Source organism: Scaptodrosophila lebanonensis, unplaced genomic scaffold, assembly GCF_003285725.1.
Source record: "Scaptodrosophila lebanonensis strain 11010-0011.00,11010-0021.00 unplaced genomic scaffold, SlebRS2 tig00000043-arrow-pilon, whole genome shotgun sequence".
NCBI lineage: Eukaryota > Metazoa > Arthropoda > Insecta > Diptera > Drosophilidae > Scaptodrosophila > Scaptodrosophila lebanonensis.
In genome coordinates, this window is record NW_022060545.1 from 369,100 (window position 1) to 385,437 (window position 16,338).

Here is a 16,338-nt window from a genome sequence, read left to right on the forward strand (position 1 = left end):
ATGGGCTTGCGCTTGCTCGTGGCTCTGGCTCTGGCTCCGGATCTGGGTCTGGGCCTCTGGCCAGCCGCCAAGCAACGAGGCCATTGACGTTGTACGCCATTTGTTTCCACTGATTTTGTTGTTGTTGTTGTTGCGTGCAAATTAAATAATATTGGCAATCCTAAATAAGCCGTGAGTTTTGGTTGAGTAAAAGCAAAGGGAGTGGAATAGAGTGGAGTGGGTGGAGGGGTCCCTTTAATTTGGGGCACGCTAATAGGTGGCACGTTAAGTAAACATTAAGCAGGCGCTTGGACCATTGTGGGTTGCCGTAATATTTCTAGTGTACTAGGTCACTAAATAAGTGTGTTCTTTTATTGTAATGAAAGCTTTTGGACAAAGCAAAATTTTTAGATAAATCGAAACACCAGACTAAGGAAACTTATTGCTGTGCTGAGAATTTAATACGTTTATGGCTTAAAATTTTAAAGAAGAGTTATTTTTATTAAAAGGAGACGCACTTTACTTCCACATTAAAGTCAAAATTTAAGATCAAGACAATTTTTGATGTTCTTTAAATGTTGTTGTTTTGAATTACAGCGAAATGTATTTTTGAGTTTTAAAAAATAACTTCATTTTCGAAGTTTCCTTTAACGAAGATAACTTGAAGTACCCCTGCTATTTCAATAATATATCCTTTTATTAGAACGTTTTATTTCAGATATTTTTTAGTTAAATACAAATACAACTTAAACTATACAAATTTATATAAATCTGTTGGGAAGGTTGTGATCTCTTCAGCCTCCTTCTCACTATTCTTCTTCCTTTTCTTCGCCGTTTCAGCATGCGACTTGCTGATGCAAGAAACGTTAATATATTTTTGATAAAACTCTAAATGAATATTTATATTTAGTTTAATTTAATTGATGAAATGTTACGTTTAATAAGCAACTTACTCATCAACTTCCTACACTCTTCTCTCTTTACAGGTATGTACCATATTCGCAACAAACCACTCCCATCACGAAGACACTGTGTTGTAAGTTTTTATGATTTTTGAAAATGTTGCATATCGTCTAACGGATCAACACTTTCACTTTTCGCGAACAATCAAATTAATTTGTACGTGTATAGTACTTAAGATCAACAATGAGTTAACTGGCAAATGATTACAATGCAATGGGATCGAGCAAGATCATTAAGAAACGTGCCTTTTGACAAAGCCTCCGACTAATCCCAGACGAGTTCAATTATTGTCTGAGCCATTTGAAGATGCGCGCCCAAAACAGCTTCAATTCAAGTGTGTGGAAAGTACAAAAAATCCACACAAAAGATAAACAATTAGCAATTATTTATTGTTATTGTGGGAGCAGACAAAACGAGGAGCATATGGCACAACAAAATATGATTTAGTACTTTTTTTTTATATGCCAACCCATTGGACCCCCAGTTTTTTGTTGCCTTTTTTCGTTTTTTTTTTTTGTGTGCTTTTTTTTGGTTATACAATAGACAATTTTGTCTTATTATTAAACCATCAGTGGCAGCCGGAGCCGACTTGGAGTTGAGGTCGAGCTGCAAATATGGCCAAGCGACGCAGAATCAACAACATAAGCCACACAAGACAGCTAAAGACTAATTAATCATATGGCGTTGCCTGGGCCAGTGGGCAAATAAACGGGCTAGGGCTTTTGCTCTCTGGCTCTCGACTTGCCTTTTAAATGGAAATTAAATTGCTGTGGTAACTGCAAGGCGACGAGCTCCTTCTGCTAGCCCCCCTCTTCGTCTTCGTCTTCTTCTTCTCGTTCTTCATCTTGCGATTCTTCGCATCGCTTCTAATGCGCAACTCGCAGTCCCAGTTCTTGGCTAGAGTTTGTCTGCGTCGAGCAAATTTATGCCACTTGAGTCATTAATTTTCATAAATGAATCAAACAAACCTCATGAGTGTATATGTGTGTGTGTATTACTAACTTAATGCGTGTGTATATGTGTGTCTGCGGCAGACAGGCTCTAATCGAATTTAGTGAAAATGAGCAAAAGACTAGATAACTTGATTAACGCGCCAGACAATTGCATGATGCGTAGCGATTCCAGTATTTGGCAAACTTATTGGGTCGCCAGAACAAAAAACTGCATATAGAAAGTGTTGTTGACAAACTCAAATTAGTCGAATCAATTGAGGCGACTTTAACGTTCTAGTCCGGAGTTGCTTCACAAACTCTGTGGCAGGCAACTTAATTAGAGTTGTTGGTGCCATCTCTCATTTGGTTCTCAACAGATTCACTGCAGAATAAATGAGTTTTAAAGTTCCCTCAATTGCGCACAAGAAATTGCTTGAAAGGTGAATTCATCCAACAGAGAAGCAGGCTTTAACTATAAAAGCGGCTTTCAGGGAAAATAGAAATAACTTAATTATGATGCTTAGGAGAACAGTTATGAAAAGAAATTTGCAGTCAATGAAAAAGATTTTAGGGCTTGAAAAATACTTTTAAGAACAAAATAATTATAAATTATTTTTATTTAATGCATTTATGAGCAGATTGCTTAAGCTTATAGCAGCAATGTTTAGCTGCAAATGTATGTACTAGTAAGATAAATAAGCTGCCTGAATTAATTTAAATTCGATTCATCAAAGTTTAATGTTGAAAAAAACTTGTATAATAAATAATGAAATACATTGCATCGAATTAAGCATCAAATAGGACCATTCACCATATTTTATAAACAAAACTTATAAGCACTTATAAACAGTATTTTATAAGCCATTGAAAAACTATTACTAATCAGTAATATTATTGTCTGGCATTACACATAATTCTCTAAAAACATATTTCGTGGCAGAATGTTTTCTAAATTATCACTTAAGTAAATTTTCTGCTTAGTTATAGAAGTGACTGTCTCTTTACATTTTGTGTATGTTTCTTAGACATTCAGTCAGTGCATCGAATTAGTCACTTTTTATGGGGGCTTTATCACGCATGTTTAGTTAAAAGTACCATGGATATATCGATAATTTCGAATGCACAGCCAATTAGCTCTCAAATTGCAATTGATCATCAAACCAAGTTTGTGTTCACATGTCACTTGATATCTCTTTTAATTTTTGGAGTTCTATGCCAGTCCTAATTCCCATTTTATTGCCGATTTAAGAGACCAATTCTAAGCTTTGATTTGAATGCTTTTCATGCTTAGGCACACACACACATTATTCCCATCAGATCTGAGGCTAGCCTTTCGAAAGCGATTAAACCATGACATACGCGTCTACCTGCCCATCTTCATGGCCTCCTCCATCGGCCTTTCACTTCACATATAAACTTACTATAGACTATAGACCATAGAGCATGGAGTGTCGGCCAAATGACAACTTTATTACCCCTAAATATGGTTAATGACCGTGTGTGTGTCTCTCTCTCTCTGTGTGTGCGAACAACCGAATTGTTGTCAACAACATATTGAAAGCCATTAACAAACTAATGTCAAAAAACTTTAATTGTTTCCAAGTGGTCAGAGCGGAGCGATTTCAAGCCCCACGTCCGCCTCAGGCTAACGACTCTGAAAGGAAAAAAATCCACAAAAATAAAATCTAAACTCGCGTGGGCAGACGTGCAATCATAAAACTAGACGACGCGAAAAAACCGCCTTTGCTGATTTATTTAATTTATAAACAAAGAGAACCATGCCAGACATGAAAACTGCCCGATTGTAGTTCGTTCGTTGCGGCCGCTTTGAAATTTGCCGCTACTTATTAAATATTGTTTCTGGCATGAGCGCCAATCACCATATGAGAGTATATGTGCCACAGCCCCCCAAAAAATTCCATAGTTCCACGTCTGCCCCCCTTGGATTTCTGATTTCTGCGTTGATTAATATCTGCCTCAGATTAGATTCTTTGATGAATTATTTTCCGAGCTCTCTGCTAGCGCTGCGAAACAGAAATAATTTAGCACATTTTTGTTGGCGTTTTTTCTTTGGCTTGTTGTTTATTTATTTAACTTGAGCGTTAAGTGTTTGCGGTTGCTAGTCTTTATGGCTTGTTTAAAGATTGTTGTTTCGGTTTCTCGTTCTATTTATATGTGTGCCAGCTGATTGATTGAGTTATTTGCAGACGCTGAGAACTTTATGTAGGTATGTGTGTGTAAACAAGCCTGAAGATTTTATAGTTATAGTTATGTCTGTTTTCTGGGAATCAAATGCGAACACTTGTCTTAATTTATGCAGCCGCTTGTTTGATGATGTCAAAGAACTACAAACAGGGGAGCAGCCAACTATGTACATAGCTCGTATGTATGTATGTATGTGGGGTGTGAACTTTTAAGTCAGGCAGCCACAAGAATTGCAGCAATATTAGAAGAAACATGAATCAGAGGCAACAGATTGTGTAGGAGAATGGAGGCGACCATGAATCATAAGCAACTGATTTGACAGTTGACCCAATTGTGGCAACATGGGAGACATGAAGCGATCACAAGGGAGATTGAGATACAATTGCCTTGACACATGTGGGGGAGCTGTTGAACTTCAATCTTATATTTTGCATCACTTATTTTTAAATTTTGATTGGGAAATATGTGTGTTATATTAATCTTGATAGAAATATAAACTAGCTGAATCATTCTTCTCATAATATATAATAAAGAAAGATATGACCACTATAGTTTTCAGAGGATGACATTTTAAACAACCCAAAAGACATAATGTAGAACATTCTAAATTAAATTATTATTATTTATTTATTATGATTTGCAAATATTGGTTTCCAATCTTTTTGAGCTCCCGCACACTATACTTTGAGAATGTTCGCTCTCTTTAGGTCTCCTTTTTAAAAATATCGTTCATTCTTCCTCTTTAATTTGTCAACCAGCTGGTGTGGTTGATATATATCAGATAATTTAACATATTACCCCGTTGATTACATTCCTCAAGCAATAGTTGCTTCTCAACATTATGTTGCACTAAAGAGTCTGTTAATAAAATAAGATTCTTCATACAGTTTCCACAAAATTTGATCAGATAAATGAAAACGAAGAAAGGAAACCATTTATGTAAATGGCCCTACACCCCCAATATACAAATGCATTTAAAGTCACCTCTAGAGAACATTCAAGCTTACAATCTGCAGATCTTCAGAAACGTTAAAAGTCATTTCTAAATGATGCAACTATCTTATCTGGCATATCTTCGCACTCATAACTTGAAGCACAAGCAGGAAGCAAAACCCATTTTCACTTTCTGCCTTCGGGCCAATAAAGCACCGCCTTCACAACCGCAGCCCACACACAAAAACGCAATCAAGCAGGCAGGCAGCCACCACCTACGACTCAGCACACAGTCAGAGACCAAAATCAATTTAGACCATAATTACCATTGCAAATTGTTGTGTCTTTTTATGCCACGCCAAAGGATAAAAACCTGCAGCGTTACAAACCATAGAAAGCATTTGATTAACAAAAAGACCGAACACTATAAAATCGAACGATTGATTTGAATTTTGGCGCAACACAAACAATGGCCAAGAGCTTGATTGCATAAAAATCAAGTGCAAAGCACAACAATAGAACTGGTCGCACATGAAAGTAAAACAAAATAAGACAAAAAACAATCAATGTTGTCGAAACAAACACAAATTGAAAAAACATCGCGACAAAAAAGGCGTGCAATCGAAAAAACTGAAAGTGCCGCCACTGCCATTTGGCCATTTGGCCATTTAAGGTGCGGCCGGCATTGTTGGGTTAACAAAAATTGAACTGTTACACGCTTGCAATTAAAACGCAGCCATTAACTAAATAAATACAATTGAGGCAGACGATGTTGATGGCGATGGTGATGGCGATGATGACGACGTTTCAAGGTCTTTCCAATGAAATGCAGCATTAAAAACACTTAAAATGCTTGGCGAGCTGTCAAAGCGAGGCAGCAAACCGATATCCAAAGACAGATAAGCAGGCAGACAGACAGTCGAACAGTCGAATAACAAAAAGTAAAATCAAAAGCAATCAAATTGACAAAACGTCAGTGTAATAAAGCGTTGATAAACCGCACCAGCAACAACGATCAGCCAACAGTCAGAAACAACAACAAACCCAAACCGGCCAACAATGAAAAGGAAAAATTGATTAGCCAGTGTGCGCAAAGAGTCAAGAGCCAGGCAGACAACAACAACAACAACAACAAAGACGAAGTCGAAGACAAGGCTCCTCAACGAGCTGCGCGGGATAAAGAGGATGCGGCACAATCAGCGAAAACCACAAACCACGCGCATGCGCAGCAAAAGTGGCCAGCAATGCAAAAAAAAAAGGAAAGAAAAAAACGGAAAAAGTAAAACAAAAAGTAGAAAATTACACACGACTCACGATGAGCTGCAACATGGACCTCCCCCCAAAATATCCCGACTCCGATTCGATGCCACAACCTGCACTAAAGCGGCAACAAGATTTCGTAGCGCTGCACAGAATCAATGAAAAATGCTGCAGTCGTCGTTGTCCACAATGTGGCATTCAGACACGTTTGTGGCAACGGCAGCGCTGCCCAACCAATTTACAATTTAATAGCGTGCCGCCGTCTCTGCCACAAAATCGAACGATCGCCGATCACCAATCGCGCCACGATCGAGAGCTCAGGCGAGGCGAGGCGTGGCATTAAGGCAACTTGCTTGCAACTTGCGAACAACGACTGCGGCAAGCGATAGCCGCAGATAGTGAGGCGCAACTTGATTGAACTTGTTCCCTGATAGAGCAATAGAGCAGGGGCTCTGGATCTGAATGATCAGCGAAACTATCACGAAGACTACTGAGACCATTGAGAGCAAAAGGCAGACATTTGATTAAACGTTTTAATGCAAGCAAAGAATTCTATACTTGTATGTCTTTAATTAATATGAAACGATAAATTATATTCGAAGACTAACGATCAGCAGTTTCTTACAAACAAACAGCTTAAAAATAATAATAAACTAATTTAAGAAGCACCATCCAAAATTGAAGAACTGATCAGCTGATCGTATTTCTCATATCAAAATTGTTTCACTTCTATTGCTTCAATTCTTCCAACATAAACGAAAAGTGAAACCATTAAGCAAGTTCAAATACTCTTTAGTATAGTGGTATGAAAAGTAACATCAGAATAAACCTAATAAATTGTTTCTATAACTGCTCATCAACTGAATAGAAAGAAATTTAGTTTTTTTTTTTGTTTGTTTTTTAAAATATTTTTTAAAAAATATATGGCATATATGCTCATGAACTGAATGGAAAGAAATTTTCTTTTTTTTTTAATCTATATTCCTTATTTAAGATCTGTCCTAAGAAGGACAATTGAAATTGAAATTTGTTCAAAGAGATAAAAACAAAATTACAATAAAATCCTTAATAGCTATCACATATGTTAAGAACGAGCAGCCAATCCTAATTTTTCTTTACCCCAATCAGCCATATATGTACATCATTAGAAAGATATATATTATTACCTACTTAAGATCATTGAGTTATAAACCTTAACTGCTGGCGACAATCTTCAAAGATCCCATTCTTTAAGCATCTGCATACGTTCCTCAATGAAGGGATCATTTATTGAAAACAGTATTAACCAACAAAATTCTTCAATAACCAATAGAGATAGTAACTTTATTGAAACGCATTGGGGAGCTGCAAGCGGAAGAACTACCCGTAAATCGTAGCTAATTCTTATGCGATCAAACTGCTATTCCTAAATTGTTTGACTTTGTATAGCATAGTGCATAAATTAAGGAAACTACACAATAATCAGCGGCACAAAGCCCCTCAGACAAGAGGCGATGAGGAGAGCCCTCCTCCTTTTCTTGCTTTCAACACAAGTGCAGCGACTAAGCAGCTTTTCTATACGAATACATATATACATTCGAATATGTATTTTTACTACTCGCATGCATATTGCTCTTCACATCCGTTGAGCATTGAAAGCGAACCTAAAAAGGTTCGGGCAATGGGCAGGCAATAGCGATGCGGCCATAACAAAAAGCCAAAAACAGAGCCGAAAATTACGCATGCCTAAACGGCTACAAGAAATTATGAGGCAACAGCACAAAGAACATCGACAACAACAACAACAACCACAACGACGACGACGACGACGAGGGCAATAAAAAGCGATTGGTTGTAACCAAAAACGTTTGGCCAAAGGCGCAAAGAAGCGAGCATGGACAACAAACGATGTACACGACCATATCATAGGAACCTGCCTGCACCTACAGAGACCATTCCATTCGGCTTCTTTCGATCGCCTCGACTTGGCTCGACAAAATTGAATATGGCCAAAAGCGGCCTAGGCACACAAAATAGCGCGTTGCGATGGCTTGTTGCTGCTGTGGCTGCTCTTTTGCTTTTTTCTCCATATAAGGTCGCGTACATAAATAAGCGCAGAAAAATATATTGCAACTCCAAGCTGGAGAGCCTCACTCGATGGCTTGGCAGCATTAGGAGGGGAATAGGAAAGGGAGTGGGGGGGGGGGGCTGGCCAGCCTCAGCCGCTTATGCGTTACCATCGGCATGCGGCATCTCGCAAAAGCAGCTGCTGTAGGCAATCGTCGTGCTCCAACTGCAACAACAAGAACGACCACGACAACGACGACGATGACGACGACTGCATCTACAACTACGAGTACGAGTACCATCAACAATTTCAACAATCAACTGATGAGAAAAGGAAATGAAAAGTCAACATAGGGCACACAATGGGCATGGTACCGAGCATACTACTTGTATAGAACGCCAAACCGGCGATAAAGTCAAACAGACAAAAGCCGTGGAAAACTGCGCCTGACGAGCACTGCTGAGGAAGTGAGGAGTGGAAGAGGGGAGAGGAGGGGGAGGGGGGGACGACGACCTGACCACAACCAGCGATGATCCACAGTCAAGGCAACAAGCATTTCAACATTTCAGATTCCCCAAGCATCGTCAGTTAGCAACGAAAATTACTCGCTCTATAGATTAGAAATTTGAACGCCGTTTTTGTCCGAGTTTATGGCCATGCAGACAATTTGATAGAAATTTTTAATTTAATGAACAGCGTCGTGCTTGGGGATGCGGTCTACCAACAACAACAACAACAACAACTTTAATAGACACAGAAGAGAAAGTAAATTAAGAGCGATTAGGAGGCAAGGGCAAAAAACAAAGGCAACTAACTTAAGGTAGAATGTTTAAATGTTCACTCTGCACACAGAGTAGAATTTCTTTTATCCTTTGAATTAGTTATTACAGTGGAAACTCCCTTAATGGACACCTCTTTTATCCAGGTTCTAAAACATTCGATCGGTGTGTAAAGTATTTAAGTATCCCCTTAAGCGGACACTCCCCTTGGGCGGACAAGAGAGTTTTCACTGTATTTGAATCAGAATGCTGACAATGAAAATATTGCAAGCATGCATCCATGTTGCTCAAAATGCATCCATTTAGATATTAGTTCATTCAGTAATGTCATAAATTATAATTTCTAATTTTATTTATTTATTTCTGTCAACAAACATTGACTCTCCACATAGGAGGAAAATAAATAAAAAATTATAAAAAGCACATTATAAGCTAGAAAAGCCTAAGAAGGATAAATCTAATCAAATTACAATAATATCTAATTACGCCTCCGATCCAGTGGGGGAATATTATTTGCCCCTCAATAGATCTACCGGTATAAATAAAGAAAAATTTAACAGAGAGAAGCTTCGAATTACTTTAAATCTCATTTAAAAAAAAAGTGACAAATAAAATTGGCATCTCAGACCCGGTGAGGGAAGATTTTTTAGCCAGTCCGGCAATCTCTTTCTAATGCTCTAAGTATACAGCTCAGTTGTCATTATCTGCAACTATTTTCGCTGCCACTAATAACTCACCAGTCGATGCACTTTGAAACTCCCAAACCGAAAACGCCCCATTACAGTCATTTGTCAAGCTCAAGGCAAGAACTCCACAACTAGAAACTAACTACCAAAAAGTGTTCAAGAGTAACCCGTTCGCAACGAACTGGGAAAACCACTTAACCTTCAGTTCATACATCATTATACATTACAAATACGAAGTGGCACGAAACAAAGCTCCAAAAACACACCACCAGCAGCAACAATTTTGACAACCGACTGCTAATGATTTAAAGTTGCTTTTATGGCTGCCACACAGTACTGGCCCCAACTTAGACTAATGTTCTAATTAACCATATGCTACATCATTAACTGCAGGCGAGCAGGCAGCCGGCAGGCAGGCAGGACAGTGGCCTTCAGACAGAGATGGAGACGGGAATACAAATGGATGGGGTGGGGAAGGAGGAGGAGGAGTATAGGAACCCAAGTAAGCGTCGCGCTCCTTTTGCGAAAATTGCGAATCATTCTTCATGCTGTCAAAATGTCTGACAGCTAATCAGCAATAACTGTCATTTAGCAAATAGTTGCTCATATTTGCACTTAAGCAAATAAACAGAGCCGAGAGCCGAGAGCCAACAATCTACGAGTAGAGAGCATAAAAGCGCGCAGAGCGCACTTGAGCGTCACTCCAGACAGTGACAGGCCATGGTAATGGGCGCTGGACAGCTTTAACTAGTGAGTGACTTGATGGCTCGCTAGCTAGCTAGTTCCACAGATGGAGTGTGAGAGGGGAGCAGGCGGGGAGTTGCAAGTTGGACTCCAAAGGAGCAACAGTCCAGTCGCAGTGTCTCATTGTAACACTTCCGTTAAAATCGCGACGCAACATTGCTGTCGTCGTCGCCAGCTAACTGTGACTCATGTCCATAACAGTCAATAAACATAAACATGGCCCGAACATGGAGCTAAATGAATGATGGACATCGAGTGGCTTTTGGCTGGCTGGTGTGCTGGTGCGCTGCTGTCGCTGCCGGTCCCTGGCCAAAGCGCATCATTAGCCCAAAAATAGTCGTCGTCGTCGTAGTCGTCGTCGTCGTCGTCGTCCATATCTGCTCCCGTTGCCATTCTTACTCGTGGCTGTGTGCGCCCGTCTTTGCCCATTTCGTTGATTTCCTAGGAAATGAGCTGCTTAAATGTTTAGTGAAACGGTAAAGCGGTGTACTTTTCCAAGCTGGCTGCCTGGTCTCCAGTCCTCAGCTCACTCGCTCGCCTCTGCGCCCATGCATTTAAAGAGCACACACTCCTCAAGCTATTAACCTCGGTAGTACGTTCTGGAACCCAACAACAACAACAACAACAACAAAAAAGAAATGAACAAAAATTGGCAGCCATATGGAGGTGGGGATCATCAGTAGTCGCCGCACAGGCACCCATGAGCCATGAGCCATGGACATCATCATCATCTTCAATGCTGCATACGAAAACCGCAAGCTCAGGTTTGGCCAATTGTGCGACTATTTATACATATATACGAGCATGTATGTGTGTGTGTGTGTGTCTCTGGTGGTATTCAGCCATAATGCTACGCTCCATAGTGGTGATATATGCGAAGCGCGCGCCAACAAAAAACGGAGAGCAACATACAAATGTTGCTGTACTTGTTCGTGGCACACAAAAAACTTGTATGAGAAATAATACACACATGTTGGCTACTGTAGGGTATACGACCACTCTGAAGGCTCTTAAAACCATCGCACCTTTAAAAACTTTTCAATTCTACCAGCTACGCATTCAAATGATGAATGAAAAATTAATTCAAAAATATCATGGAAAAAATTCTTACCCTATCCCTAACTACAACCAAATCATAAATAATTGTGATCTTTTTGCAACACTGTAATATTGATAGCACTTCACAGCTGCAGCTGTATAATTGAACGTTTTTCATTACATCTTGTCTAAAACAAATATTAATTTTGAATAAATTACTTATTTAATATTAATATATAAGTATATCCCCAACTTTCATTTGAGAAAACTTAATTTGATGTTTTCTCACACTTTTTCTCATAATCTGTCTTTGAATATTGTATGAATCGTTATCGATAAATCATTCAATGCACCCCTCTATAACCAGCTAGTGCACAACTGTACCAAATTATTTGCAAAACAAATAAACTTTACTGTAAGGAGTGCAGAGCACACACAAAAACAAAACAGAAAGAAAAGAAAAGAGATCTCGCAGTTTATCTCGAGCCATACATCAGCTTTTTGGTTGGGCTCTGGTTGGAAGACAAACGTACGACGGAATCCCGGATAGACTGCATTGATGGCACACGACGACTGTTGTTGCAGTTTCTGATGCCGCTGCTGCTGCGGCTGCTGCCGCTCCTGCCGTTGCTGTTGCTGTTGCTGCCTTGGCAACGTTTAAGCTGCACCGCATGTGATTACCCAGCAGTTAGTCTTAGTGCAACATACACCATACACTAGCGCTCAGCCGTGAGCTGCAAAGCATCAGCATGCGGCACTTTGACTCTGCAGCACCCTCTGACCCTCTCTTTCCATCACCCTCTCTGCCGCACTCGCTCGCCATCAGCTGCCAAATTGCTGCTGTGCGCAAAATAGAATTTTAAACGTGCCTCTTCCTCGCTGCAACTACTCGTACTGGCTGTCGCCGTTGATTGACCTTAAAGCTTGAACCCGCGACTCCACACGACTCGGTTAACTGTTTTTCCAACTGACGCTTCAACTATGATAAAGAGAGAAATAGAGAAAGCGAGAGGGAGAGAGAAAAAGTGCATTCTTTCTAGCAGTAATTTGCCAGCTTTATCAAAATTGTGTAAAACCTACTTTGATGTTTAATTTTAAAAAATATTTCAGTGCAATAGTAGTGTTACTAAAAATGTTGCACTGCACTTATTTGTTAGTGTTGGAAAACTCCATCAAACTACAATTTTTGAGCAGAAACTGTGTTCAAAGCAAGAAGATGTTACAATTAGTTTTGAATTTTCAAACAATTTAGCTTGATCTTATATAGCGACATAAGTACTAGACTTTGTACACTATATACCCATATATATTTAATGATAATAATATTGAATTTCTTAATGCAGAAATGTTTAAAGACTCTTCACCACAGATATTTAAGTTGACAGAAATTCCTTTCGGTTCGATTACACAAATTTCACCCAAAATGTGTACAAAATGTCTTCTTCAGTCTGTACGGTGCTTAATATCAGAGTTTATTGGGCTACGCAGTGTCGTGCTTCGTGCCGCGCTTTAATTCACTTATAATTTCTGCTTACACACACCGCACATTACGCGTTTCATATTTCATTTGATTGCCCGGCCCGGTCCGGCCCGGTCCGTTCATGGAGCGCGGTGCACGTTTTTTGCGGCCCTGGCTGCAGGCGCTGTAGAACGCACATAAAGCGAGAGAACATTATTTTTGCGCTTTCTACCTGCACCTCAACCCATCATGCGGTCCCAATTGCAATGCCAGTCGAAGTGGAAGTGACTGCCTTGGCCTCTGTCAGGATTTGCGTGCCCGCTCGTCTATGATGCTACGATGATGTGGGAAAATAATATTTTCATTGATGATTTCTTGTTCTCTGCTCGCAATGCGTGTGAACGCCGTGCATGGCTGACTTTTGCGCATCCAAAAGATACTACTACACTACTAGATACAGAGCCAACTAACTTACCGACGACTAACTTTCTGACTGACCGTAGTCATAATGCATTTTTCATTTTTCAGTTGCCAGGGGGCCGGTTTGGTTGGCTCTCTTCTCCGCCTATTTAAGTGTTGCAATTGACATAGTTTCGTTGTTGCGCATCGTGTTATGAGTCGCGTTCAATTGACGACATCATATTTGTCTGTACGAGTTAATGCAAAAAGCGAACGATGAAGTGCCGTGGAAAGTGTTTTCAACTGGAACATGAAATTGTGTTGAATGAGGCGCAAATCAACAGAGAAAACTGTGTCGCCAACGCCATAAAGTTGTTGCCGGCTTATTCATATGGACACTGAAAACTTGATGAGAAAATTGTGGATTTGCAAATGTCAGGAATCTTAAATGATTTCAATATAACTTGAACTGAAATGCTACAGAACGTTTCAAGATTTATAGAATGTCTCTGAATCGGAGCATAGCTGGCCAAATGGCAAATAAAATTCCCCCAACGTGTTGGAGGCATAGACAGACATTATTGTATAGTTTTTCTTTTTTGGGTAGCTTTGTTATTTTTCAAATTAATAATTTTGTTAAATTATATATCTTTATTGTTATATAGTTATTATAATATTAGTATAAAACATCTTTTAGTAGTCTGTAAGGACAGCACAATTTGATAATTTATTAAAATGCAGTTTTTAAAACGTATTTAGTTGTCATTATAATTTCAATGAAACTATGTAATTATACAAGTATATAGCATATACATCAGTATATAGATAGATAGACAGATTTAAGAATACAGAAATTTAAAATAAATTCAATTTTTTCAAATTATAAATCAGATTGATAAGTCCGCTAAGTTGCGTTTAGTATTCGATGAGTTCTTCTTCCAATCTAAATACTTAAGTACATATAGTAACTATATACTAAGATCTTCTTCATTTCTTCATTCTTTTACTTTTTATGAAATGAAGTACTTATAAATTATATCATAGATAGGCAGAATATAGGCCGATAAATAAAGTATACGAGTTTGTATACTCCATACTATACTGTATATATAGTAGGATATACATAGAAAGTTAAGATAAATTCAATATTTGTAATCATAAATCCGCTAATCTCATTACCAAACGAGTACCTCTTCCAGTCTAATTACTTAAGTATGTACATTTATAACAAGAACAACTATATAACAAGAACAAGAACTTCTGCATTCTTTATTTCCTTTTCGCTGTTGCAAGACAATTCATCACCATATATATTTTCTACTAATTGTCATTAAGGAACGCTACCAAATGCAATTAACACTCAATTTAGTTTTTCTCGGCGCTTCATAATGAACACGGCCATAGCCAAGCAGTAAAGGATATGGGGAAGGGGGAAGAAGAGGAGTCGCCATTACACAGTTATTTACGGTGCGCACACAAATGTATTTCATATTAGTGTGTCCATAACATTCGCAGCTGCCGTGCTGTGCGGTTATGCTCCTTTCAGTTGTTGTTGTTGCTGCTGCTGCTGCTACTGCTACTGCTGTTTCTGTCAACTCAATGTCCTTTGCATAAGCGCGCATATCCTTTTTATGCCTTAACACATTTAATTAACAAAGCAATTAAGCATGCCAACGCGCAACGAAAGAACGAAGAAAGTGTGCAGAGAAAGCATTTTAAATTTAATTTATATTTGCATTTGTATTTGTGCGCAGCTGTATTTCTGAGTGTATGTATGTGTGTGTGTGTGTGTGTGTAGCAACAATTTGACCGCCTTTTTGTCATATGCCGCTGTCTGTTATTATTATAAAATAATGCGTAAAAAATAGTCCATAGTCGTAATGTGCGAGACCGAGATGGAAGATGGCAAATGGCAGGGCAAGGACTTGCCGCACACACACAATGCCATGATGACATTTTTATTGCCAGCAGTAACAACAACAACAGCAGCAGCAGCAGCAGGAGTAGAACAACTGTTTTGCTCTCATTCTTGCATTTTGAAACAAAAGGCAAATTTATGCATAGCAAAGAATTTTTTAATTAAATTTTACACACACACACACACATAAAGAAATAGGAGCAGAGCGCGAATGCAAAAATTTGAATTGGTAAACCAAGACTTGACTTTGTCATTGTTGTTCTCTTTCGATTGTTGTTCGGGTATTTAAACAAAACTTTTCGTAACATTAAAAAAATATAAAATTAAGGCTCGCATCTTTTGAGCACTTCATTACAACAACAAAAGCTTGAACAAAGGCAGACCGCCATCATCATCATCATCATCATTAACATCATCCTCAAAATCGGCGACGCCTTTACAAAGCGATCTGTCATTTTTGACACTTTACATTGCGGCGCGACTCTGACTCTGTTTGTGATGGCCTGAGATGGGAATTTTAATCACTGTATCCAACATTGAAAAGAGTATATTAAATTACCAAACGAATATGTAATATTTATGCAGAAGAAATACTTATTCTGTATGGGCAGGAAAGACCGAACTAATTAATATATTCGCATGGTTTTATGATTATCTAGATCTTATAAACCAGAGAAATGTGTGTTTACAACTGCACATTTTTTCACTCATACTTGCAGTCTTCAAATAACTGCTTGTCATAAGAATCAAATATTTCTAAAACTCTCTTGAAGTAGAAACATTTTAATTGTATTATTAATTTATTGTTTGCAAGAAAGAGGCTTTTATATAATTGACAGAGTTTTCGATAGTAATCTTTTCTTTTATTATTTAGTCATCATCATATAAGAGAGTTTTTTATTCTTTCTTAGTATGATGGAAGCACATCTCCCAGTCGGCGCGTCTCATTCGTTTTTTTCTTCAACGCTAATTAACCTCTCTTGCGAAACATAAATC

General features: G+C 38.7%; 1 protein-coding gene across 1 annotated transcript in view; it reads left to right on the top strand.

Moving 5' to 3' along the window:
* LOC115623150 (teneurin-m) overlaps positions 1–16,338 on the top strand; it is a 222,303-nt gene that overhangs the window by 34,720 nt on the left and 171,245 nt on the right. The gene's annotated exons all lie outside the window — the stretch shown is intronic.